This window comes from Amyelois transitella, chromosome 8 (genome assembly GCF_032362555.1).
Source record: "Amyelois transitella isolate CPQ chromosome 8, ilAmyTran1.1, whole genome shotgun sequence".
NCBI classification, from domain to species: Eukaryota; Metazoa; Arthropoda; class Insecta; order Lepidoptera; family Pyralidae; genus Amyelois; species Amyelois transitella.
This window is the reverse complement of record NC_083511.1, coordinates 10,238,022-10,265,738: the sequence shown is the minus strand read 5'-3', so window position 1 is coordinate 10,265,738 and position 27,717 is coordinate 10,238,022. Positions and strand designations below refer to the sequence as shown.

The 27,717-nt window shown below is 36.6% G+C and overlaps 1 protein-coding gene across 3 annotated transcripts in view; it reads left to right on the top strand.

Moving 5' to 3' along the window:
• The window catches only part of LOC132902013 (max dimerization protein 1-like), a 319,202-nt gene that overhangs the window by 256,149 nt on the left and 35,336 nt on the right, over positions 1-27,717 (top strand). The window lies entirely within an intron of this gene.

The window sequence follows — 27,717 nt, the reverse complement described above, 5'->3', positions numbered from 1 at the left end:
TCACGTCTATATCCCTTACGGGGTAGACAGAGCCAACAGTCTTGAAAAGACTGAAAGGCCACGTTCAGGTATTTGGCTTAATGATAGAATTGAGATTCAAATAGTGACAGGTCGCTAGCCTTTCGCCTAAAAAAGAATCCCAAGTTTGTAAGCCTATCCCTTAGTCGCCTTTTACGACATCCTAAATAAGGTTATACTTAAAAAGCTTGCTTGCTATCACCTGATGTTCTATTTTTTTGTTTGCTCCTTCCCATTGCTGTTGTTCTAAAGCGAACTAATTTTAGAACATCCATTCTTTTCGTCACGTTCGCTCGTATTCTGACACGCGATGAAGATAGCGTGAAAATACTCCGAAATGATTTATGGTTTACGAGTCGATTTTTCATAGAGCACGATGTTTATGGTTTGTTTTGTTTCTTTTTAAATTCGAAATATGTATTTTGTGTTTTTCTTGATCTTTATTCTGTGTAGCGAAATTCGCCTTATACGAACTGATATCGAGGTGAATGGATTGTCCTATTTATTTTTATACATTTAAAAAGAAAGGTTAAATTCTTTTACTTTAACCTATTACTTTGAAAAGACACTATTTATAAAATATAAAAGCTTAATTTAAATTCAAAAAGTTTTCAACATCAACTTATAATACGAACACTCGGTTAACTAACAGAGCCATATTTTTCAATAAGGAAAAAAAAACATGTACTCAATTTCTCTTTAGTTTAAGTTCTTTTCTTTTGTTAAAAAAATACGTAAAGTACTTGTTTGTTTTCCGAATAAATTACTACTATACATGCGAAGCCACATGAAAATATTAGTTTAGGATATAAATGAGTAAAACATATTTTCACTTTCCATGTAACCTGCAACCGATTTATAAAGTTCGTTGACATATCGAAGAGATAAAAGAAAATGTGTATCCGTTATTTGAGAGTTCCAAGGTAAACAATATATATTATAGAACTATGTTTATATTTTATATAGGATATATATAGAACACTTTACACTTAAAAATTGTATGTATAGCTGATCATTATAAACCTTTAACTAATGTGCCGTGTGGTTCCCGGCACCAATACGAAAAAGAATAGGCTTTACCTCGCAAGGGATATAGACGTGATAATATGAATGAATGAATTTCTCGAATAGGGAAATTCAAAAATATTTCCTAAGCGTTTTTTTATGCAAAAAGTTGGAATAAAAGCCGTTTAAGAGTGAAGGACGTTCATCTAGATGACTTAATGAAGTTATGAAGATAGTGTCAGTAGCAACTTTATCTATCTTCAGATACTTATACCAAAGAGCTATGAGATAGAATAAAGTAAACAGGTACAGAATCCACACTAAAATTTCCATTATACCGATTTTTCTTTAAAATTATTATCTAAAAAGTAAAACACTCTTTTTTTAATGAAACATTGCGAATTACCATAATTTCCACTCACTTATAAAGAATAACAGGTTTAAGCAAACTTAAGACAACGGAACCTCTTTTTAGCCGACCAATTTTCTTTGCTACTAATTTACAAAAAAAAAAACTGCTTAAAATTTTTCGAAGAGGGAAATTTACGAGGGCGAAACTTTTTTAATTTGGCGCTAAGACACCGAAGGCTAGCCTTCAAACGGTGTCATCCAGGGCCCTATAAACAAAGGCCGAGTAAAGGGTTCGCGCTTCCGCCCGGCGCCGTTTCCGGCCCGCCACTTCCGGCAACCACCCTCCGCCCTTCCCACTGCCTTTGGGATCTGTGGCATGAAATATCGAGAGAACAGAAGGCAAGTTCTTTATGTGAATTGTTAGTGGATAAGTATCATTATATACATGCATAAAGTCACGCCTATATCCCTTGCGGTAGACAGAGCCAACAGTGTCTTGAAAGACCACATTCAGCTTTAAGGCTTTCTGGTGTAATTGAGAGATAAATAGATTACTAGCCTACAATAGGAATCCCATGTTCTCATTCTTTGTAAAATTTTCAATAATATCTACACATTTAAGTCATATTAAAAACATAGTAGCTATAATGATAGCAGGCCTTCAGTGCTTCATTCGGTACATACTTACATATTTTATTCTTACACAAGCTTCAAAAATCTAGCTTAATGGAACAAATAGAATAATCTCATTATAAAATTATTATTATAATAAATAACGATGATTTTTTACTATCACTATATTTACTACTATATTTTGTTTTGCGAATACTTTAAACAGATACATACATACATATGGTTACGTCTATGTCCCTTGCGGGGTAGACAGAGCCAACAGTCTTGCAAAGACTGAATGGCCACGTTCAGCTATTTGGCTAAATGATAGAATTGAGATTCAAATAGTGACAGGTTGCTAGCCCATCGCCTAAAAAGGAATCCTAAGTTGGTAAGCCTATCCCTTAGTCGCCTTTTACGACATCCATGGGAAAGAGATGGAGTGGTGGTGGTGGGTGGAACCACACGGCTAAACTTTAAACAGATTTTTACTATTTAAAGTGAGTTCAACTATTTCGCTTGACATTTACAGAATTTTTCTACGACAGTACAGACAGACTAAAGTCACGGAGCTTGCTTGATCTCTGATCTCTCCATATTTTGTGCCCAGAGGCTGGTCTCTTGAGGCGCTTTTTTTTTAAGTTGCGTACGCTTTCACTGGTAATGGAAGTGCTCAGTTGATGTTACGGGTGTGTCATATTTTTTATGTCATATTGTTTTAGTTGTACAACTTTTAGTTTTTAAGCCAAACAGCTGAACGTGGCCTTTAAGACTTTTCGGCACTGCTGGCTCTATCTACCCCGCAAGGGATATAGACGTTATTATATGTATGTATGTATATTTTTTAAAAGAAAGGTTAAATTCTTTTATTTTTTCCACTGAAAAGGCACTATTAATAAAATATGAAAGCTTAATTTAAATTCAAAAAGTTTTATGATACGAGAATTCAACATTTTTCTTAAAGGGTTTAAAGGCAAAAAAAACAACACATCGTACCAAACGTTAATTACAGTAAAAAAAAATCATATTCCAATTAGTTCGCAAACAAGACTATATTTATTCTAGTCCCGTACGGCAAGGACACCGGACACGGCCGCCGGGCCCGGAGACGGCGCGCATTCGTCATACATACATTGTGTTGTGTGTAAGGAAATCTTGTTCGTTGTTAATTATGTATTACAAACCTGATAATTGTAAATCCGCAATACATAGATACTCACTTACGGAAATGTACGCAATTTAAAAAAACCCGAGTCAAATAAAACTTTTTGTGCCGTGTGGTTCCCGGCACCAATACAAAAAAGAATAGGACCACTCCATCTCTTTCCCATGGACGTCGTAAAAGACGATTAAGGGATAGGCTTACAAACTTGGGATTCTTTTTTAGGCGATGGGCTAGCAACCTGTCACTATTTGAATCTCAATTCTATCATTAAGTCAGTCTTTTCACATACATATGGTCACATCTATATCCCTTGCAGGGTAGACAGAGCCAACAGTCTTGAAAAGACTGAATGGCCACGTTTAGCTATTTGGCTTAATGAAAGAATTGAGATTCAAATAGTGACAGGCCCATCGCCTAAAAAAAATCCCAAGTTTTTAAGCCTATCGCTTAGTCACCTTTTACGACATCCATGGGAAAGAGATGGAGTGGTCCTATTCTTTTTGTATTGGTGCCGGGAACCACACGGCACGCTTGACTTGTTTACATATCGAACTAATAAATTTGTATTCCATGTTAATACAATAGATACTATTTTTTACTTCAATTGTCATTTCATGGATCTTCCACAATAATAACGGAGATGATAAATCATTTCAGCGATGCGATGTTAAAACAATTCACGCCGTGCCTATACCGTCGGACGCGACGGAGCGGCATGAGCGATGGCCGGACGCGGCGCCGGACACGGCGCGCATTCGTCACCGCCCCGCGCCGTGTCCGGTTATTCGGAGCGATTTGTGCCTTTAGCACGATTATTGTTTACATACAACAGACTGTCATGTTGATAATTACTACATAGTATAAAACAAAGTCGCTATTTTAGTCTGTTTGTCTGTATGCTTAAATCTTTAAAAATACGCAACGGATTTTGATGCGGTTTTTTGTAACAGGTAGAGTGATTCAAGAGGAAGGTTTTTATGTATAATTTTTTTTTAATTTTGCACTCGTGCTAAGCCGGAGCGGTTCGCTAGTTAGCTATAAGTTAATGCGTTTATTATTTTACAACAGGCGACTTTTAGGTCTTTATCTTATGCCTTTACTTTTTATGGAGCAGACAGAACTAATAATCAACTCTTGAATCTATCAGGCTCGTGGAATTGACAGTTTATAGATACTGACAGGTTAGCCCATTGCCATAAAAAATACGCTCTTTGTAAGCCATTTCAAATAAAAAGAAACGATGGAGACGCAAATGACTATAACATTTTCCACGATTAGTTAATATCCAGATAAAATCTACTGCCACAAAATTAAAAACTAAACTTTATATATTTCAAGCTGCATCATGTTTGTCCGGCCAAATTAAGGAGTGCCGGTGTACGATATAATCCGACTAAACTAAAAGTAATTTACGCGCGCCGTCACGCGGAATCAGAAATCTCGTTTGTTATCGTGCAGAGCGCTCATAACGTTAATTTATGCCATCGCAATTTTCTTTGCTATAACGTGATTGTTCGTTTTAAATAGATTTAACAATTCTGTTTCGTACAAGCCTGTTCATAATGTTAACCCTTATTGTTTTTGACTCATAGTTTTACCTTGAATATTAACTATTAAAATATTAACTACTATAAATACTTAGAGTTTGCAAAGGGGACTCCTAGTGAACGCGAATTATTTAGATATTTAGCATAAACGTATCCACCACAATCTGGGATGTTCTCATGAGAGGTCAAGTCAAGTCAAGAGTACTCTCCCGTGAGGTTAAATGAAAAAAAAATATTGATGAATGGGATGAAGCGAAATAAGAGTACAGCAATCCAGGCCGGTGGTATTCAGCTCTGCCTACCTTTCCGGGAAAGGGGGGTGATTATATTTTTGTACCTATATAGTTCCACAAAACCTTATAATACGAGAACATAAAAATAATTGAAAAGTAAACACTATATGGTTCACACTTACGTATTTTAAGGTCTTAAAACCTTTCGAGCCATTTCAAAGGGATGAGACATAATTCTTTAAATGTTCTCCTGTCTTAAAGCTTCGAACTTTACGTTGGAGCTTGAAAGTTCCGAGCAGCTTTTACTTGTGTTCAAACGCGCAATACAACTCGTATCTCCGAGCTAACTCTCCACATAATTATTACACGTCATAAACATGTGTACAAAATAACGTCATTGCAAAAGTTTATCGTAGTCGACCAACAGATCTTACGCATAAATCAATTATCATAATGAAATTCTCAACATCATCATTATGTAATTATGGATGATTAGAATCTTAATTCTATCATTAAGCCAAATAGCTGAACGTGGCCATTCAGTCTTTTTAAGATTGTTGGCTCTGTCTTCTCCGCAAGGGATATAGACGTGACCATATGTATGTATCATTATGGAAATTTTGAAATCGTTAAGGATATTTTTTTTTTGTTTTTTTATGTTCTCAGTTGCACTGTCCGCGATTTTGCGTGCTGAAAAAACTGAAGACAAAAATAAGAAAGAGATATCATCGATTATTAAACTCTTGCGATACTGTGTGACAACGTACCGCTGAATTTTTTTGGGTACAGCAAGCTAAAATTACGCTTGTATGTTTCTTGAGACGTATAAAAAAACGCTTAGGGAGGACATTCCGAAATTACCACTCTTCGTAATTTTTCCATACCGCTTTGCTCGATTTTGAAAACTATTGATTATGAGTCAAATGTCGCGCATCGCATGCTACGATCAAGCGAAGCAGTGACACATCTGTAATCTCACTAATTTGCTGCAACGCGTACAAATCCACAAACTTTATTCATATCCTTGGAAATGAAATACGTAGTGGGCGAAGTTTCATCGTAAATAAAATTTTTCAGGCTCGCTATCGTGACACCGCAACATACATTTGTCAAATTGTACGATTTGCATTTCCGTGTACATTGCGCGTTTAGTATGTGGCAGGAGTCGGGTGGCGTGGTACGCGACGGACGTTATACGTCGTACGGTCTTACATACATATGGTCACGTCTATATATCTTGCGGGAAAGACAGAACCAACAGTCTTGAAAAGACTGAATGGCCACGTTCAGCTATTTGGCTTAATGATAGAATTAAGATTCAAATACTGACAGGTTGCTAGCCCATCGCCTAAAAAAGAATCCCAAGTTTGTTAGTCTATCTCATAGTCGCCTATTACGACATCCATGGGAAAGGGATGGAGTGGTCCTATTCTTTTTGGTATTGGTGCCGGGAACCACACGGCAGAGTAAGTCGTACGGTCTAAGTGACCTCATATATGTATGTAGTTTGCTCATGTAACTATCTTGAAATATTTCTGGTATAGCCTCACTATAGATAATGTTATCTCTCGAGATTGGTAATTCCATACATGCCATACTTTTTGTTTCTGAGTCAATTCGAAACATAATTTCATTATAATATTTTTACACTATGAAATAGCTACGATTGTCATACGACTAAGTTAACTTCTAACTTACTTCGAGGCTAACTCAATCAATCTGTGTAATTTGTCCCGTAAAGAAAATTAAAAAAAAAAAAAACTTGCGTCAGAGTTCAAAAATCTTTACAGCTACACGAGACACTAAAAGTAAAATATTAAACACGCCTGTTACCCGGTAAAGTGCGACATAAAGAGGCTGGATTTATTTGTCTTCGACTTTGACGTATAGAGGTCGCGGGTACCGGACGGCTGACGTACGATGTGCGGACGACACCGATCAGGGATTTACGACGGTAGTCTGTTTATTTATTTTTTTTTGCTAGCTTTTGCCCCCGACTTCGTCCGCCGTGATATGATTAAAAAATTACCAGTATTGCCCCATCAGAGGGGTGTTGGGAGATTTTTTTATATACCACTTTTTAAGTTACACCTAGGAAAACAGCATTAAAAACGAAGCAATAGTTTTCGCGTGATGCGAACACAAACATACAGACGGAAATCCTAAAAATCATATTTTTGGCTTTAGTTGCTCATATTTGAGTATAGGTAGAGATTTGTTTGCCAATATATTTCAAGTGCAGACATTGCTAAGTAACAATTTTGTTATATTTATGGATGTATAATAAAAATTGGGGACGTACTGACTGGCGAAAGGTCAAGAGTACCCGAAACCGACGAGCTCACATACATACATACATACATATGGTCACGTCTATATCCCTTGCGGGGTAGACAGAGCCAACAGTCTGGAAAAGACTGAATGGCCACGTTCAGCTATTTGGCTTAATGATAGAATTGAGATTCGAATAGTGGCAGGTTGCTAGCCTATCGCCTAAAAAAGAATCCCAAGTTTGTGAGCCTATCCCTTAGTCGCCTTTTACGACATCCATGGGAAAGAAATGTAGTGGCTCTATTCTTTTTTGTATTGGTGCCGGGAACCACACGACGAGCTCACGTGAAGACCAAACCCGCTATAAGCGTCAGTCTGAGGTTTCTGCTTGCGACGTCAAAGTGAATCAGCGTATTGCATTGTGAATGACGTCATTTGACATGCATCCAATCGTGAGTCTATCGCCGACTGTGGTCAACCGCAAGTTATACTGCTCACACTTCCTTACCGGCACGGGGTAGACAGGGGTAAGCGTCGTGTTTGATAATTTACAGCGACTTTTAGCGTAGTGGTCACGTTTTTGCCTTTGATAATTAAGATCAGAGTTTGATTCCCCGTCTGTGTTATTTGTTACGCCTTCAGCCGATCTCCAATGCATCAAAATGTCTTCTTCTTAAATGTCAGTAAAACAATATTAATTCCAATGAATTGGATATTTCTACTTAGAATTAATTTCTTCTTTCTTAGATATTTAAACGGGAGAATTATAACCATAGTTTGTTGCTGTGGTTGATTTATGAATGCAAATTGCCTATCTATAGCTGTCTCTCTTTTCTCCCTCTCATCTTTGCGTGTTCATTTTGGCTGTCTTGAATTACATCATCTGTAGGGCTTAGATCCTGTAAAATTGTTTACGATTACGATGTCGTAAAAGGCGACTAAGGGATAGGCTTATAAACTTGGGATTCTTCTTTTAGGCGTTGGGCTAGCAACCTGTCGCTCTGAATCTCACCTAATCTCAATTCTATCATTAAACCAATCAGCTGAACGTGGCCTATCATTATATTCAAGACTGTTGGCTCTGTCTACCCCTTTAAGACGTGATCATATGATATATGTATGTATCTAAATATAGCTTTTACCCAACTGTCCAAACTTCCACCTACCTATTTATTTCCGCAATCGCAAACTTTCCAAAACAATAAAATTAACCGAACATCATGCGTGTTGAACAGTAGAAACCTTAATTTCCCGAATCAACGGCTCCCATCAACAACTATAATGTATTATGAGCCAGGGTCGGCATCAGTAAGTTTTCCGATTAGCACCCCCCACCCCCTCCACTCCCCCCCTCGTCCCCCCCACTCCCTGTACCCGCGCCACAGTGGTGCCGCCTACCGCGGAAATTGTAAATCTTGTCGGCCTCTAGATTCTAGTAGTGAATTCGGTAATTATTCATCTGAGTTTGTGTCTGTTATCTGTGAATGTTATGGATGCAAACACATTTCGAAATCGAAATGCGCACACACATAATCATGTCCACATCCCTTGCGGGGTAGACAGAGCAAACGGTCGTGAAAAGACTGTTATGCCGCATTCAGCTGTTTGGCTTAATGATAGAATTGAGCCGAATTTAACTGAACGTGACCGATCAGTCTTTTCAACACTGTTGGCTCTGTCTACTTCACAAGGGATATAGACGTGATCATATGTATGTATCTATTTAAGTGTTTATTACAAAATACAGTATATCCTATAACACAAGTTTCGAACTAACTTCGGGACTATCTCTCAATCTAAGTGATTTATTTATTTACATACACATACATATGGTCACGTCTATATCCCTAGCGGGATAGACAGAGCGAACATTCTTGAAAAGACTGAATGGCCACGTTCAGCTATTTGGTTTGGTTGCTAGCCCATCGCCTAAAAAAGAATCCTAAGTTTGTAAGCCTATCCCTTAGTCGCCTTTTACGACATCCATGGGAAATGCGGGATGGAGTGGTTCTATTCTTTTTTGTATTGGTGCCGGGAACCACACGGCACTATTTATTTATTTAACGAAATACATTTACTTTATTGTACAAAATATGAAATGTACGGTACAATAGGCGGACTTAATGCTTGGAGCATTATTTACCAAGCCAACCATTGTTTGTGACAGAGAACTTAAAGTCGCGTATATATGTTTTTAAACACGAAAAACTAATTCGAAGCTACAGTAATGATTGCAACTTCAATCACTGTGTGCTTTCCCTGTCAGATTGTATTATTCTTGGCAATTAACTTGGGAGTAAGGGCGAATTTATCATGACTTGTAGGGAAATTACGAGAAGTAAAAACAACGTAGGTATTCCGTTTCCTAATAGCCGTTTTAATTCGATATCATACCGCGGGCGGTTATTATAATAACTCCAATTATCTTCTGCGCGGTTTTGTGGTAAAACGTGTGGTTTTGTTTTTTTAATTTGTTTTATTTCCTTTTGATATATTATTTCGTATTCTGAATTGAATGTTCAGGACATTATCCTCGTTTTTTCTTAGTTCGTTTTGCCATGTTTTTTTTTGTAGTTTGTATTGGAATAATGTCAAGATTCGTCATAAAGGCGAGATAGTTTAGAAGACTACCGTTTCTGTCTACTCCGTTTACGGTAATGACGTGTAATGTGTCCGCATAAATGTATATACATGTCACTAACTCTTCAATTTGTTTATTGTTTACTGTACAAGATATAATGCTGTATGCATGTGCACTTTATCGCACCACCAACTTAAAGTTTTTCTGTTTGGTCAGCTGGTAGACTGGTAAAGAATGACAAACAGCATGAAGTCCAACTTTTGAAAATTTTTTTGTGCAATAAAGTTTTAAAGAAAATATAAGCTACATGGTGAAAACACTCTTACATATCTCAAACAAACATTATAGTTACATTATAGTGAATATAAATAAATCTTAACTTAATAATTCTTGAGGATTCCACTTCATCAATCACTCGAGAAGAAAGCTCTTATCCCGCATAAAGTGAAGCTTTTACAGCCGAGGCAATTAATCGGAGTAACTCTTCGATTCATAATGTATTAGTCCGGACTGTTAATAGATTATCTGGAATGTTCATTCATTTGTTGTTGCTTGGTTGTTTTATATCTATTTCTCGTGTATTTAATTAACAAGCTGTTGCATGCGACATCGTACGCGTGGCAATGCCTATGATGATTTTAGCATTTATTTATTTAAACTTTATTGCACAAAAACAAAAATGTACAAAAGGCGGACTTAATGCCGTTTGGCATTCTCTACCAGTCAACCAGCTGACCAAACAGAAAAAACTTCAAGTTGGTGGTGCGATAAAGTGCACATGCATACTGCATTACCTGAAATAAAGGTTTATAATAACATCGTCTCTAGCTCGGTTCCCCAGGCGTTACACCTAGCCTAGCGGAAGATTTTCCCTTTAGTATTGGTCCAGACTGAATTACCTATCTTGCTACAAGAACCTCTTGGTTGTGCTTGCTAACTTCGTTTTACACAACTTTTTGGCTCCTATACCTTGGTCATAACCGACCTCGAGACTCCATCTAATGGAGAATGCCCACCAGAACAAGCACCAAGAAGACAACGATAACAACATGCCGCCATATTGTCCAAAAACAAATTTTAACCCTACGAAAATTCCATTGTTAAACACGACATCTCAAAACAATTCAACCAAAAACATGTCACAACTGATGCATACGCCGAATGCATTGAGAACGCACCCCATCATTGAAAACCATTGGAGCACATGCGAATCTTACGAAACGCATCGATGTGATGACAGGAATTCAAAGGGCTAAGGGATGACTGAGCCAAGGGCTGATGTATAAAGGCCGTTACACACTTGCAGGCCCGACCTTGCGGCTTTTCATTCGGCAGTACTAATACTGTAGGAAAGATGTATGGAATTAATTAAATTGCTAATTGACTGTATAGATTAAAAATGGTTTGACAGAATTAACATTTGAAATTAATTTTTGTATATTCTTGTTAAGGGATTTTAAATTACAGAGAAGTTAGATTTTCTAAACCTGGCTTAATAAGCTTAAGACAACAGTAACATCTTTATTCCTTGTGGAATTGATAGATATTGCATTACCTTAAAAGATAATTTAATCATGTCTGTGCTGGCATCCCGTAAAATGAATACCTAGTAAAAAAGAAAACAATAAAACATTTGTAAATTTTTTTAATTTTTCATATCTCGAACCTCATCCATAGTGCCGTCACGCGTGAAAAGGTTCAAAGACTGTATCGATACAAATCTATTGTGATGTCTATTCACGACCGAAACAATGATATCGACGTTTGCTTTGTGATACCCCATATTGAGATGGGAGCACATACATACATACATAGGTACAAATACGTCTCTTCCCAGAGGGCTAGGCAGAGACTAAATCTTTCCACTTGCTACGATCCATGCATGCTGCTTTCGTTTCATCCACATTCATAACTCTATTTATTCATGACTTCTCATCAGGACGTCAAATGGGAACACATCGAATGTAAACTCGTTCTTGCCGTATTCTTGTTCTATAACTTGCGAGTCTAATTGCGAGTATTCGATACCAATTATTGAGAGTACATTGCCGTGTGACGAATTACGAGTGCCATGTATATTAATATATTTCACAAAATTAATAATAAGATTCAGTTCATTGATATTTTTGCAGTCGGAAGTAAAAACTAAGAAAAAAAATTAAACTTTTTCCAAGTTTTAACTTTCGAATGCAAATTACAAAATAATTTCGGTTAATGTATTGTTTAAAGTAATTACGATTTCGAAACGGTTTTTCTCTAAAGACTAGAATTTGCATCATACAACTGATTTCTATTTTAATGTTAATTTCTGTGTTGTTTGTTTTATTCCCATGAACAATATTGAGCATAATGTTTTAGAATTCCTCCATTATTCTGCAAAATAGTAACATTTCTTCCAGTAATTAGATACCAGTCCCATATTTATTTGAGGCACGAGGTCGGGCTCGCACCCTTGCGAAGTCAGAAGCTCAATCTTGTTAATTAATTACGCAAAAGGTCACGTTGATAACAAACAAATATTAGTAGTAATTAAAAGTGGTATTATCATATATTCTGCAGTTTCTCTCCGGTTTACATATTTTTTAACTTTTTTATGAATTCTCACGAAATTTATGGGAATCATTGTTGTAAAACGTATACTCGTATCATGCCTTAGCACATAAAACGTGCAATTTAAATATTTTGATTACCAGCCTATCTTTGTTATCTTCAATTGTTGCGTTTGCGAAATAAGTAGGTACTTTATTAATGCTTATTTTCGTATAATAAATTTCACTGTTATATCTAAACTTCGCATGAGTCTTTTCTATATAAAAATTTCATCGAAATCAAACATATTTATGAAATTAAAGCGTACTTACGAGACATTTTCTAAAAATTTTATTCAATTCAGTCGTAAATTAAGTTTATTTTTCTTCGTTGCGCCACAAAATAAACGCTTTTGTAGCAGTTATCGTACCTAAATAAATCCAATGTATATTTATAAACAGGGTCGAGAAAACAAAGTTGAGTGGGTGCGGCGACTGAGGTCAGGCCCCGAGGGTACCCCGAGCCGAAGGTTAATTGTAAGGTCTGATTAATACCCCTGGATTATATGGAATCGACTTACGTTTTTATTAATTGCATCGATTTCCCGTAATGCGAGGATTTGCAGAGTTCAACTGCCGTAGGAAAGTCAGCAAGATTATGGAATTAATGTATTTTATCTATATATACATATATATGCCGTGTGGTTCCCGGCACCAATAGAAAAAATAATAGGACCACTCTATCTCTTTCCCATGGATGTCGTAAAAGGCGACTAAGGGGTAGGCTTATATACTTGGGATTCTTCTTTTAGGTGATAGGCTAGCAACCTTTCAATTCCATAATAAAGCCAAACAGCTGAACGTGGCCTATCAGTCTTTTCAAGACTGTTGGCTCTGTCTACCCCGCAAGGGAAATAGACGTGATAAAATATGTATAATGTAATGTATGTATATATAAATATATATAAAAGAGAAACCTGATTGATTTACTGACTAACTGACATGTAAACTCGCAGCCCAAAACGCTGGGTTAGGGATTTTAACTTTGACACGTAAGTTCCTTACTTACTAAAAAAATTAAGAGATCTTCTCTTAATGTTTGGTACATTAAGAGAAGATCTCTTAATTTTTTTAGTCATATTTAATGAAAATATATTAACTATAATAAAATGTAGTACATTTTCTATTATTCGAACAACAACATAAGCTAAGAACGATATTAACTTTTAATCAAAATAAATATAAACATGACCAATTAAAAGTATAATAAGTAGGTATAGACCGTTTCACATTTTCGTAAACATTACGATCTTTAAAATCTAATAGCGTGACCAAAATGCTGGCTGCATTGCCCCTTGAATTGCCACAGTAATCTAATAATATAACAGTGAAAATAATATTACCCTCCTAGATAAAACGGCATATTGATCTCGATTACATTCCGAATTTAAGCTCGGAACCCAATAAACAAAACATCTTAGTGATAATATAAATCTATACTGATATTATAAAGCTGAAGAGTTTGTTTGTTTGAACGCGCTAATCTCAGGAACTACTGGTTGGAATTGAAAAATTATTTTTGTGTTGAACAGACCTTTATCGAGGAAGATACAACGCTGCAACTATAAGGAGCAAAGAAAAAATAGAAAATGTGAAAAAAAGACGGGGAAAATTATTCATCCTTAAGGGCTTCAATGATGCCCATAATAACTATTCCATATTCAAATAACTATTTACTACTGATATTTTACGTGCTATATCATTTTCAACTAACTCTTTTATCTGCATTCAATTGAAGTGAAAAAAACGTTATCAGTCAAAGATAATAATATAAACATCTTCTCTTAGGAAAAAATTTAGGGAAAAATTTAGGGAAAAATTTCAACCTAAAACCATGGTTAAGCAAAATATGTTTCAATATTTTTGCGGTGTGAGCCCCCATGCCATGACGGATGAATGATTTTCATTCATATCGTGTTGATGTAACGTCTCATTGTGTTGTGGCGATGACGTGCCTTTTTGGATTAGAATTTTCGGTTATATATGTAGGTTCTTATCAGTTCATACATACGTACATTAAGTCACGTCTATATCCCTTGCGGGGTAGACAGGGCCAACAGCTCTTCAGCTGTGTGGCTTTGTGATAGAATTGAGATTCTAATGCCGTGTGGTTCCCGGCACCAGTACAAAAAAGAATAGCTGAACGTGGCCATTCAGTCTTTCAAGACTGTTGGCTCTGTCTACCCCGCAAGGGATATAGACGTGACCATATGTATGTATGTTTTGAGATTCTAATAATGACAGGTTGCTAGCCCATCGCCTACGAGACCGGTTCACTTTTACTGAACGCATCTTATAACGCAATTATGCTGAGAAAGTTTAGTTCATTCAAAAGATTAACACTTCAAAAATTGCTTCTTTTCATTATATTTTTTGTGAGCAATGTTAAAAATATCGATATGCATATATTTTACAGTAATTTGAGCATGAGGTCCAACATCAATAAATGATATTTTAAATACGTTATAGTGACAGAGATTGAAATCTTTTTTCTTACATTTAGTCACCTTAATATGTGTAATGTATTTTTTTACTTACAACAACAACTGCTTTTTTCTCAATACCTGTTTCTTTTGTTACAGGTAAGTCCAAATAAAAACATAAATGGTGCATGAGGAAGGAAATATATCGTGAGGAAACCTGCACATTCAAGCAACTGAATGTGTAACCATGAATCCAATACGGGTTAGGTTCCCCTGCAAAGGTTGCCTCTTTTCGACGAGCTTAAATAAAAGGATTTATAAACATAAACATATGGTCACGTCTATATCCCTTGCGGGGTAGACAGAACCAACAGTCTTGAAAAGACTGAATGGCCACGTTCAGCTATTTACCTTAATGATAGAATTGAGATTCAAATAGTGACAGGTTACTAACCCATCGCCTAAAAAAGAATCCCAAGTTTGTAAGCCTATCCCTTAGTCGCCTTTTACGACATCCATGGGAAAGAGATGGAGTGGTCCTATTCTTTTTTGTATTGGTGCCGGGAACCACACACACACCGAAGAATTATGATGCTCAAAAATGTACCAAATATTTAAAAGATAAAGACTGCCTACCCCTTCGGGAAAAATACTTGATCTTGCCAAATTATAAAAAAATAATGTTTAAACTTTTGTTTGTAACAAAAAGAAAACTCAAAAACTACCGGACCGATTTTAATGGCGTATACCATAATACATAAATTATATAGGTTCTTTTAGTTTTGATAATTCGAACGGAGTCCTGCGTAAAATCTAGTTGTAGGTACTTAAGAGAGAGGGAAAGAGACGACCATCTGTTTGGATACTTTGTAAAAAACCTTTTAACTCCAGTAGTTCCCGGGGCGTTCGCGAATGGTAACATTTTTCTGCGCGATGGTAACATAAATCGTGCCGGTAAGCAAAATAGGCAATTTTTCCGTTGTTACCTAGATTTTTTTTCCAGTCTCTTCGTCTACTGAAAGCACAAAATTTGCCTACGAATATTGATTGTTTTTTTTTTTTTTATAAACTTGGGTATGTTATTTTTTATAAACTGAATTTGAATCTCAATTCTATTATTATTAAGCCAAAAAGCTGAACGTGATCTACAAGACTTTTCAAGACAGACGGCTTTGTCTACATCGCAGGGGATATAGACGTGATTATATGTATGTATGTTTGTTGGGTACCTACTTCATTTAGTCGATGGGCTGGCAACCTGTAACTGTTGGAATCTTAATTCCATCAATAAGCCATACGTAATGTAACCTTTCAGTCTTTACAGGACTGTTTGCCCTGTCTACCCCAAAAGGTATAAAGACGTGATCATTATATGTATGCTTGAGCTAGAGTCGTCAAACATCACTTTAACAAATTTCCTAAAAATCAGTTCTGCAGTTTATTTTAAACACACAAACGGACTTTCGAATTTAAAATATAATTAGTGTGAAAGTCTTTTGTTAAAGTCATTAATTTTTTTTTCTGAATTTTCGCTCCTGCTTTTATTTATTTTGATAAATTCGCACTCTCATTTTCCTGTGTATTTTTCACTCGACCAAATTTAATAAGCTTCAAATTCACTACTGCCTCGAGTCATCTTTCCGAGGAAAAGATTCATTATATTTGATAACCTTACAACTTACTTATTTTTCTTGAACATAAAATTCTCAGGGCACTTTTTTCACTTTCTATATAAATTAAATACCTTATGTGAATGCGTCTTTACACCTTAGGGGGAGTTAGTGATAATTGTCGCGATTAATTGGATGACTTTAATCACTTTATTATTAAGATTCAAATTGTGGATGGTTGACTGAGTTAAAAGTGCATATATACATATAATAACGTCTATATTCCTTGCAGGGTAGACAAAGCTAACAGTCTTCAAAAATACTATCTGGCCACTTTCAGTTGCATGGTTTAAGAATTTACCGAAACGCATAAAGATATCGAGACAGACAAGAAATCGTTTTTTTTTTATATAGAAAGGTTCATCTTATTTCTGGTATCGCGTAAATTAAATTAAAAACAAAATCGTCACACTTCTCAATTTCCCAATTTTCGGGGAGTATTTTTTACGCGGCTCTTTTTAATAAGCTTCAAATTTAGCGCCCCGGGCTATATTTTCCCTGGCGTATCGGGGGTCCGGGTGCAATTACGGCAGACATCCGATCCCGTTAGTGAGACACGCGTAAAGGACGAGCCGGGATCGAAGCGTCGCAATTTGCAGTGAGACTTAAAAATTTTTTTACACATCTCTCAGTATTAATTTAATTATTGCAAGTAATGGTTTTTTTTTATTAATATTACTATTTTACAACATCAACAAAATATTTTTATATACCTTAGAATGTACATTTTCGTTCCTAGCTTTATTTTTTTAAATTTGCTCATAAATTTTTACGATGTGTATTAAAAAACAAAAGTGTAATTATTTCTCCATCAGTAATCAAGCGTAATTATCATGTGCCATCATCAGATACCAATCCAATTAAGCGTTCGAAACCGTGATAGACCGGTGGCGTGGTACAAAAATGGTAACAAAAATAATAAAGTGTCACGCGAGCACAGAGTGCAGAAGGCACCGCTGTTTGAATGGCTGCAGTGACGGAGAGGGTGGAAATGATGGATTGAGTTTGAAATGTTTATTTTTAAGGTCCATCACAGGTTAGGGCGGTGACAGGGACGTGGTTAGTCCACATACATATGATCACGTCTATATCCCTAGCGGGGTAGACAGAGCCACCAGTCTTGAAAACACTGATAGGCCACGCTCAGCTGTTTGGCTTAGTGATAGAATTGAGATGCAAATAATGACAGGTTGCTAGCCCATCGCCTAAAAGAAGAATCCCAAGTTTATAAGCCCATCCCCCAGTCGCCTCCTACGATATCCGTGGGAAAGAGATGGAGTGGTCCTATTCTTTTTTTAATGGTGCCGGGAACCACACGGCACTAGTCTACCTAACGCGTTAAATTGGCGCTCAATCTAATTCTAGTATACTACTTTATAAAGATATAAAACTTTGATTGTTTGTTTGTGAGGATTATTCCCGATCATAAAAAATCATTCATCATTAAAAAAGTTCTAGAGTACCCGAAACCGACGAGTTTGCATGAACAGAGTTATGACATACACATTATAAAGCGGAAGAATTATGCACGGACCGTGGCAAGTGGAAAGATGTGGTCTCTGCCTACCCCTCCGGGAGAAAGGCGTGATTTATGTATGTAATGTTTATGTCAAAAAGGTACATTGATTGCGGGTGTTATAGGCTATGTTCATAGCCTGCCTATAGCGTATGCACTTACAACGAAGCCATAGGGATTCTAGTCTATATGTCTGACCGTGTGACTTACACGAAATTATGAAAGTAAACAGCTCGATAAATGGTATTTTAAAATAATTTATATAAATTTCATCGAAATAGGTCTAGTTATTTTTGCACTAGGCTGAATAGTGTAGTTAAATCTTATCTAAGTTAAAAATAAATTATTCTAAAAACAACATTACAAAAAAAAAACAAAAAGAAAAGGAATATGAACAAGTTTAAATAGACAAACATAAAAATTGTATCTAGAATCTCAGCTTTCCATTAAGATTTATTTTTCTTTATTTGAATTGGAAAAATAAAGATTTATTGTTATCAGCATTTCTTAGAAATATCGACGCAACAACCCCGGGGTGTAATTAAATATAATTATCTTGTTTGCTTTCTACGAATTTCTTAGTCCACTGAGCTCAAATAACAAAGCTTAGTTGTTAAAAATATACATACATACATATTATCACGTCTTGAAAAGACCGATAGGCCACGTTCAGCTATGTGGCTTAAAAAAAGAATTGAGATTCAAATAGTGACAGGTCGCCAGCCCATCGCCTAAAAGATGAATCTCAAGTTTATAAGCCTATCCCTTAGTCGCCTTTTACGACATCCATGGGAAAGAGATGGAGTGGTCCTATTCATTTTTCTATTGGTGCCGGAAACTACACGGCACTTAAAAATATATTGAACTTATAAATTAGTCGATGCGCAAAATGCAGCCTTAAAGCTTAAAGCAATAAATAGCTGGACCCTTTTCATTAATTTTTAAATTACATACATACATATAATCAAGTCTTTATCCCTTGCGGGGTAGACAGAGCCAACAGTCTTGAAAAGACTTATATGCCACGTTCAGCTGTTTGGCTTAATGATAGAATTGAGATTCAAATAGTGACAGGTCGCCAGCCCATCGCCTAAAAGATGAATCTCAAGTTTGTAAGCCTATCCCTCAGTCGCCTCGCTCCAATCCATCGCGCTCCTATGGATGACGTAAACGACATCGATAGGAGCGAGATGGATTGGTACATACATACATACATACATACATAAACTCACGCCTCTTTCCCGGAGGGGTAGGCAGAGACTACCTTTTTCCACTTGCCACGATCCCTGCATACTTCCTTTGCTTCATCCACATTCATAACTCTCTTCATGCAAGCTCGGCGGTTTCGGGCACTTTTGACCTGACCCTTCACCAGGTCCTATTCTTTTTTACATTGAAACCGGGAACCACACGGCACTTTTAAATTTAGTTGGCAAAATTACTTTCCCATCAATTTGTATGTTGCGTGAGACATCTACATTCAAAGTTTTGTTTATTAGACCGACATTGCCCAACATACTGACACAAACACACTTAAAACACGCTTGTTAACGCTCGTCCTCCATTCTCAAATAATTCCCCGTTTATTATCGCAACCGCTTCCCGATATACCGTCCTGAGTGGTACGCATGTTTATGTTTGATTAATTTCATTAGTTGCGTAAACCGCCGTAGAATTTGATGAAAAGCGACACCTATCGAACGTGGGGTGCCATCAAAGCGTGCCTTAACAATGAACTGATGAAGAGCGCGGTTTAATAATGTGCAACGCACTTGCGACAAGTTGCTTACATTTTCATTATTATTCTAAGACGTACATACTAATAAACGTTCGTACATCGTCTAACTCAAAAATCAGCTTTCTAGTATAAATACAAGTAGGTATTCTAAGTGGCGCTGCTGTAGAGTATACTCTCTAGCAGCGCCCTATAAAGTATCATTTTTTCTCAAATTTATTGCTACTCATAGGTAGAACAAAAATTCCAACGGCGTTGCGGCAGAGTACAACATGACATGATCCGAATAGGTGACATGGTTTCTTTTTTTAAATGAAGAGATTTAAACTATTGGGCGTAGCCAGCGTTATATTCAATACATGCATATAATGGCGGCCTCTGTGGCGCAGCTGTAGTACGCTTGTCTGTGACACCGGGGGTCCCGGGTTCGAATCCCGGCCAGGGCATGATGAGAAACGAACTTTCCCTGATTGGCCTGGGTCTTGGATGTTTATCTATATAAGTTTTTATTATAAAATATAGTATCGTTGAGTTAGTATCTCGTAACACAAGTCTCGAACTTACTTCGAGGCTAACTCAATCAGTGTAATTTGTCCCGTGTATATTTATTAATCACGTCTGTATCCCTTTCTTTAAGCCACGCTAATACTAGTCTACTTGGGTCTCTTGAATACGATGGGCTAGCAACCTGTCACTATTTCAATTTTACTTCCATGATTATGTTTTTGCAGCTGAACGTGGCCTATCAGTCTTTTCAAGACTGCCGGCTCTGCCTACCCCGCAAGGGATATAGACGTGATTATATGTATGTATCTCTTGAGGGTTTGGCAGAGCCGACAGTCTTGGGCTTCGAATTGTTATTGTACCTTAATAAAATTGATACTTCACAGTGCATGTAAAACGTCGTTACGCGATATACCGACACAAACTCACTTAAAACAGGCTTGTTTAAATTACTTCAGTTGTGCAATTTCTGTTAATTTAAAAAGCCACATAGCGACAGTTACCAAGAGGGCAGCATTCTCTCGGATAATATTAGTCGCAGTCGCATCATGTCGCGTAGCGTTAATCGCAAGTGTGCGTCCATACCGTAACAGCAAAGAGCGAGTTCAGTCTAATAACAACCGCTTCCGACGACAGTGGTTTATTTTACACTCAATTAGTGAAGCCTCACACGTGACGCCCCCCACCCCTCCCCTCCATTAAGTATTGAGACGTTAAGGAGTAGCCGTGTTATTAGATATTCAAACTGTTGTACAATTAATAGGTTTCTTATACAATTCTGCCGTGTGGTTCCTGGCACGTTAGAATTTAACCACTCCATTTCTTTCCCGAGACATCTACATTCAAAGTTTTGTTTACTAGACCTACATTGCCCAATATACTGACACAAACTCACTTCCTCGGTACCGATACATAAAGAATAGGACCACTCCATCTCTTTCCCGTGAACGTCGTAAAAGGCGACCAAGGGATGGCGTGTGGCGCGTTGATCTCGTGCAGGTTTTACCACGATGGTATATTGGTTGCGGAGGTCAGACGGGTCGTTTCGTATAAAACCCTGACTTATTCCTGGAAATCAGGAAACAGGATTTAATACCAGGTATTGAATCATGCCTCCCCAAGGTAGGTCGACGTCAGGCAAGCAGCCAATTGGAATAACTTTCTCGACAAGTATCAGAAGCCGTCTATGTATAGTGGCCTTCAAGCTTTGAAAGCAAAAAAATTACTAGCTCAGTTCAACCCGGGAATACGCTGGAAGAAATACTGTTGTCAGTCGTAATGTACCTTACTTACATACCGACTGATTTAACAAAGAGTTAAGTTTTATATATTATTTTCATCCATAAATACATACATCACGTTTATATCCCTTGCGGGGTAGACAGAGCCAACAGTCTTGAAAAGGCGGACGGGCCACGTCCGTCTGTTTTGCTTAATGATAGAATTGAGATTCAAATAGTGACAGATTGCTAGCCCATCGCCTAAAAGAAGAATCCCAAGTTTATTAGCCTATCTCTTACACGCCTTTTACGACATCCATGGGAACGAGATGGAGTGGTCCTATTCTTATTTTTATTGGTGCCGGGAACCACACGGTATTTTGTTTTTAAATATATATTTTTATGACCCGATTTGAATATTGTGCCGTATGGATGTCGTAAAAGGCGACTAAAGAACGTTGCAAAATACATACTATTTCTTGTATGCACTGTGTAAATTTCGGTGCACTAAAGATATACAGCCTATGTCCCATCCATATATTTTCATACCTCCATGTTCTTCCAGTCGTCGCTAGTTCGAAGTTTGTTCCAGAATTAATGCCTGTGGGAACAACTATCCCAGCCATGAAGTACCCGGGCCCGCTTTTACGATACCCTCCAATTGTCAAAGGGGTTGAGATATTTTTGAAATCGTGAACGTGATGTTATATTTTCTGAACAACGTATGTACATATATTTTTAATGGGCGTGCGATTATTTTGCATTAATGATTTGCATTTTAGATTTTACCTGAAATCAGGCAGTCAAAAAGTCAACAACAAAAATCAACAAAAACATACATACATATAATGATGTGGCGTGTGTGTCCCGGTACCAATTTAAAAAAAAAGGACCACTCCATCTCGTTCCCATTAATCTCGTAAAAGGTGACTAAGGGATAGGCTTGTTAACTTGGGATTCTTCTTATTGAAGATGGGTTAGCGACCTGTCACTATTTGACTCTTAATACCATCATTATGCCATACAGCTGAACGTGTTCAAAATTGTTTGCTCTGTCTACCCCGTAAGGGGTAAAGATATGATTATATGTATGTATGTTTATGTTATTTTTTCTGTGTATGTTGTATGAAACAACATTTTTTAACTAGAGTACATCAAATCCTAAGGTTGCTTCTATCTCGGATATACACCGTAGGATTGACGGCATCTGTCTATCCCTTATCAGAAATAAGTTAAGGTGTATTTCTGAATATATGACTTATTCGCATTTCGTCGATAATAAACAGAAATACCAATATTTTTGTTTCACTAAAGAAGTAGATACGGATAGTATACCATTATCGAGAACAATGCCCTAAAAAGGGATCCCGGAAAGGTCTAAAGCTAACGTCAATCCCCGAGGCATATCACGTACGACATTTCCTAAAAACTAAACAAAGGGCGCGGATAAAGCGAGTATGGAAACATCTCACCGAACGCCATGATAAACCCTGTGAAGATAAAATATGCTCAATGACGCAGATAAGGGTAACAGGGAGATGTGTTACTTGAAATGTGAAAGTATATTTGTTTGTCATTTCCTAACATTATTTATTTATATATTTATGTACACCAAGGAAAATAAGAATTAAACTTAAAGTGAAATTCAGTACAAGGGCACTATTTATTTCTAAAGAAATTTCTTCCAGCAGGCCCACGACAGGGAAGTGTAAAGAAAGGCATTAGCTTGTGTGAATAATAATTAAGATATAAACTTACTGATATTGATAAATTTAAAACATATAATCATAAAATATGTTTTTTGTTGTTGTACGATATTTTTGTGCCCACAAGAGTTAGCTCTTATATCTAAGAAGAAGAAGAATAAATTGTATGTTATGACGAACGTATCTTGATCAAATTAAGGACGTCCTGGTAAAGGGTCAGGTCAAAAGTACCCGATACCGCCGAGCTTGTATGAAGAGAGTTATGAATGTGGATGATGCGAAGGAAGTATGCAGAGATCGTGGCAAGTGGAAAGAGGTAGTCTCTGCCTACCCCTCTGGGAAAGAGGCGTGATGTATGTATGTATTGTTTTGTCATAATGAATGAATGAATGAATTTTATTTATATAAGTAACAAGGACTCATTTGTATTAGTAATGCTTACAAACTATGTTAGTATCTAGGGACAGCAATAATTTTTCACACCTACTTTTGTTGAAGGTGGCAACCCCTGTTGTCGAATTTAAAAGCAAACATCTCCCGTTTCCCTTATCTGTGTTTCTCACCAATGCAGCCGCGTTCCACGTAGCCGTCATTGTTTCTGTCGATGTCAATAACCGCCTCCTTGCAATGTCTCTTCGGAGGCACCTAAATTGTAAGATAGGCGTCGCCCGCCGTTCTGCGCAGACGTGCTCAAGTGCCGGGTATGCTATCTGGGGGGCGAATCTCTCCAATTACTGTGGATTTTATCTTATATTTGAAAATAGAAATGTGTACACTTTTTATAAATATTCGTTGGGAATCCGTTTGTAATTCTATTTTTTTTTAATTCTGTCACTTTAGACTATTCCATTCCACGGTTTATTTTCCAAATGTAGGAAGTGTAGTCGCAAAGTTAATTATTCACTACGGAAGACAGAAGGAGAACAGAGGAGAGAAATAATCAAATTTAAAGTACTATGTTATGGAAATAAAATGAAAAATATTTGATAATAAAAATAATATCTAACATTTTTTGCTAACTAAACAACCGTTGCTATGGCGTACATAAAGAAGGTTGCCTACAGAGTACATTACCATTTTAGAATTTATTCCATATTGGTCACTTCTTAATTTTACATGTTTTATAGGATTTCCGCCATAAGTCTCTTTTATTTAACGGCTTGCATCTATTAAAGTCTAATCTAGTATCTAAAATGTCACAAAGTTATTAATAGTTCTTATAAGTAGGTACGCAGTAAATGAACAATAGTGCGAGTATTAGTTTAATATTGTTTTTTTTTTTTTTTGTCGACGTAAAAAAATTCCACGTTCTTTACAGCCAGAGTTTGTTTGACATAAAAATAAATACGGCTCATATTTACGTCTCCAGAAATTATAGTACGTTCCATTTGCCTCCGATTTTATATCCAATATCGTTATTGCCGAAATATCGTGGCTCCGGCAAAATAACCGGCTTTCCGTAGAGCCATTATCACGCTACCATGACTGCCGCGATTCCTATTTATTAACCTGCCAACACAAAAAAGGAGGTCTGAGATTTTTTATTTTATTAAAAAAAAAAACGAAATATTTGAATTTTTCCGCTATGGCAGAATTTCATAAATTAAAGCGATAGGTACTTATATGAAAACTTAGTTCAGACTCTTATAACATCACTACTTGCAACAAAATAATGTGCTTATAAAATTAAAAGATGAAATAAAATGAAACGAAATAAAATAAAATTAAAATTATAGATGTTATTATATGTACCTATATGTATATATTAAGACAATTTTTTGGACTATTTTAGGTACTAGTTAAAAGAGGTCGTGTTTTTTTCGGACTAGTTGTACATGTTAAAAACTACAGACACGATATCCAGCAAGTTACCGTTAGTAAGATAGCGAGCTGCTTAAGGTGGTAAACGCTGATAGTCCAGCGGTGAAGAACTGGGGCGCGCGCGTTTTTCTAGGGCTCCCTAGCTGTGAAGAAGTGCGCCAGGGAGACCGAATCGGCACTACGTCACACGTGTGAAGCCAGGAATTATCACTAGTCTATAATGCGTTGCGTGCGTGTAAAGCTCTGTCGCGTTTAATAGTGCTTCATTCGATTGTCTCACGCGTCTATGTGCGAAATCCTATTAAATCGCGATTAAATTTCACTCCGTCGCACACACATTCTGATCTATTTTTACATACATACATATGGTCACGTCTATATCCCTTGCGGGGTAGACAGAGCCAACAGTCTTGAAAAGACTGAATGGCCACGTTCAGCTATTTGGCTTAATGATAGAATTTAGATTCAAATAGTGACAGGTTGCTATCCGATCGCCTAAAAAAGAATACCAAGTTTGTTAACCTATCCCTTAGTCGCCTTTTACGACATCCATGGAAAAGAGATGGAGTGGTTCTATTATTTTTTGTATTGATGCCGGGAACTACACGGCCAATCTTTACTTATTTTGTTTAGACTTTCGCCTTTTATATTGACAGAACCAACATTTGAATTTTAAGTTAATACATACATACTAAGAATCAAGACTCTTTCTCGGAGGAGTAGGCAAAAACTACATCTTTCCGTTTGCCACATCCCTGCATACTCCTTCCGGTTCATCTGTTCATTAATTATTCGTTTCTCTTGTTTCTGGATTTTCATTAATAACTCTTGTTTCTTTTAAGTTAATTGTATTCATAAATGTGGTAAATACTAACACACGCACACACAAAAGGCATGATCTATCCACTTATCATTTAAATTCTACACGAAAATATGGACTCGTTAAAATTCCATGACGACTTTCAAACTCTTACAATAATATCAACAGGATGATCTTTTATTCCCTCGCTGCATGTAAACTCTTAACTCCTAAAGATGCTCAGCGAAACGGCTCTAATATGTTAATAGGCTTCCTCGCTTTATTTAGTTTGGCCAATTTATTGTTACCCCTCGCGTCCCGCCTGATTAATATGCAGGCCTAATTATAAGGTACCTCGGGAGCGCATCGCTGGCTGGATGAGTTAACACTTCGGCAAGTTGACGGGTTAAATTAAAAAAAATAATCAATTTTTTTTATTGAAATGAGATTTTTTTGCAGGACGTTGGTAGCTGATAATGTAACCAAGTATGGAACAGTATCATAGTACTAGTGATAACGAACGTGGTATTTAAAACGAATATATTAAAAAAAATACGGCTTCTCTGATTGAATTTGTAAGTTGGATTAAAAAAATAATTCATAATCCGACTCACGCTGTTTTGCTATAAATCAATGACTTTTATTGAATGTGATGACTGTAATGAGATTTGTTTTTATAACGAATACTTTTTTATAAACTGAACATCAAAATTTGGGTAGATCACAGTAAAATCTATTAAAACATGACATCCTCTAACCTGTTTTAAAAGCACAGTAAGGTATTTGTTAGTTTAGCATCGAGTTATCAGTTTTAACTACAATGATGATTTAAATTATTAATAATAAAGTAATATATGAATCTATTGAGATTTTATAAGCCATTTGGTATTTTCTGAATGTTCAATAAAAATATACATACACATGGTCACGTCTATATCTCTTGCAGGGTAGTCAGAGCCAAAAGTCTTGAATAAAAAAATAAGCACTTAAAATACTGAACCAAGTACTTTTCATTTGCTTTAACCAAGCGCTTAGTAACTTGGGAAATGCAGTAAAAAAAGAGTGCAAATTAAAGGCTTAAGTCATAAAAATATTGAGAGAACAGAATTTTTTCTTGTATATCATAATAAGAATTCGCAACGTCAAAAGTACATTAGTGATTATAATTGATAGGAAGAAAGGTCGTAAGAAAATATACATACATACATATAGTCACGTCTATATCCCTTGCGGGGTAGACAGAGCCAACAATCTTGAAAAGACTGAATGGCCACGTTCAGCTATTTGGCTTAATGATAGAATCGAGATTCAAATAGTGACAGGTAGCTAACCCATCGCCCTAAAAAAGAATTAGTCGCCTTTTACGACATCCATGGGAAAGAAATGGCGTGGTCCTATTCTTTTTTGTATTGGTGCCGGGAACCACACGGCACGGCACGGCTGTATTTATACCCGTGTATTTTATTACTGAAACTAATTACTATACATATTCTTCTACACTCTCGTCATTTTACACCGAAGTTCATCTTATAAATGCTTGCCTGAATAGCGGTGCTAATAAATTATTCTAGGAAACACTCAGGGCTTATATTAAGAGTATTATGCACCTGAAAGCGGCTTAAATTTGTTTTATTTGCTCGTTAGCTTTATGGAAAATAATGGGAATGAACATATTTTTTGAAAATTCAAGATGTTTTCCCTTTATACAATGCTATATAAGATAATCTTAAATTTTGTAAGATTCATTCATCACGAGACTCTTTCTAAACCGATACTTTTACGGTGAGGGAATATGTTATAAAGGTGCGTACAGGCAATTGGATTTGTAACTATGATCTAATATGGATAAGGTTCCCCTTGCAAAGGTTGAGGAAGTCAGATGGGACTCGTTCCGTGTAAAAAACTGACTCACCCAATCCAGGAGCATTGTCAAAGCGCACCTTGGACTTATC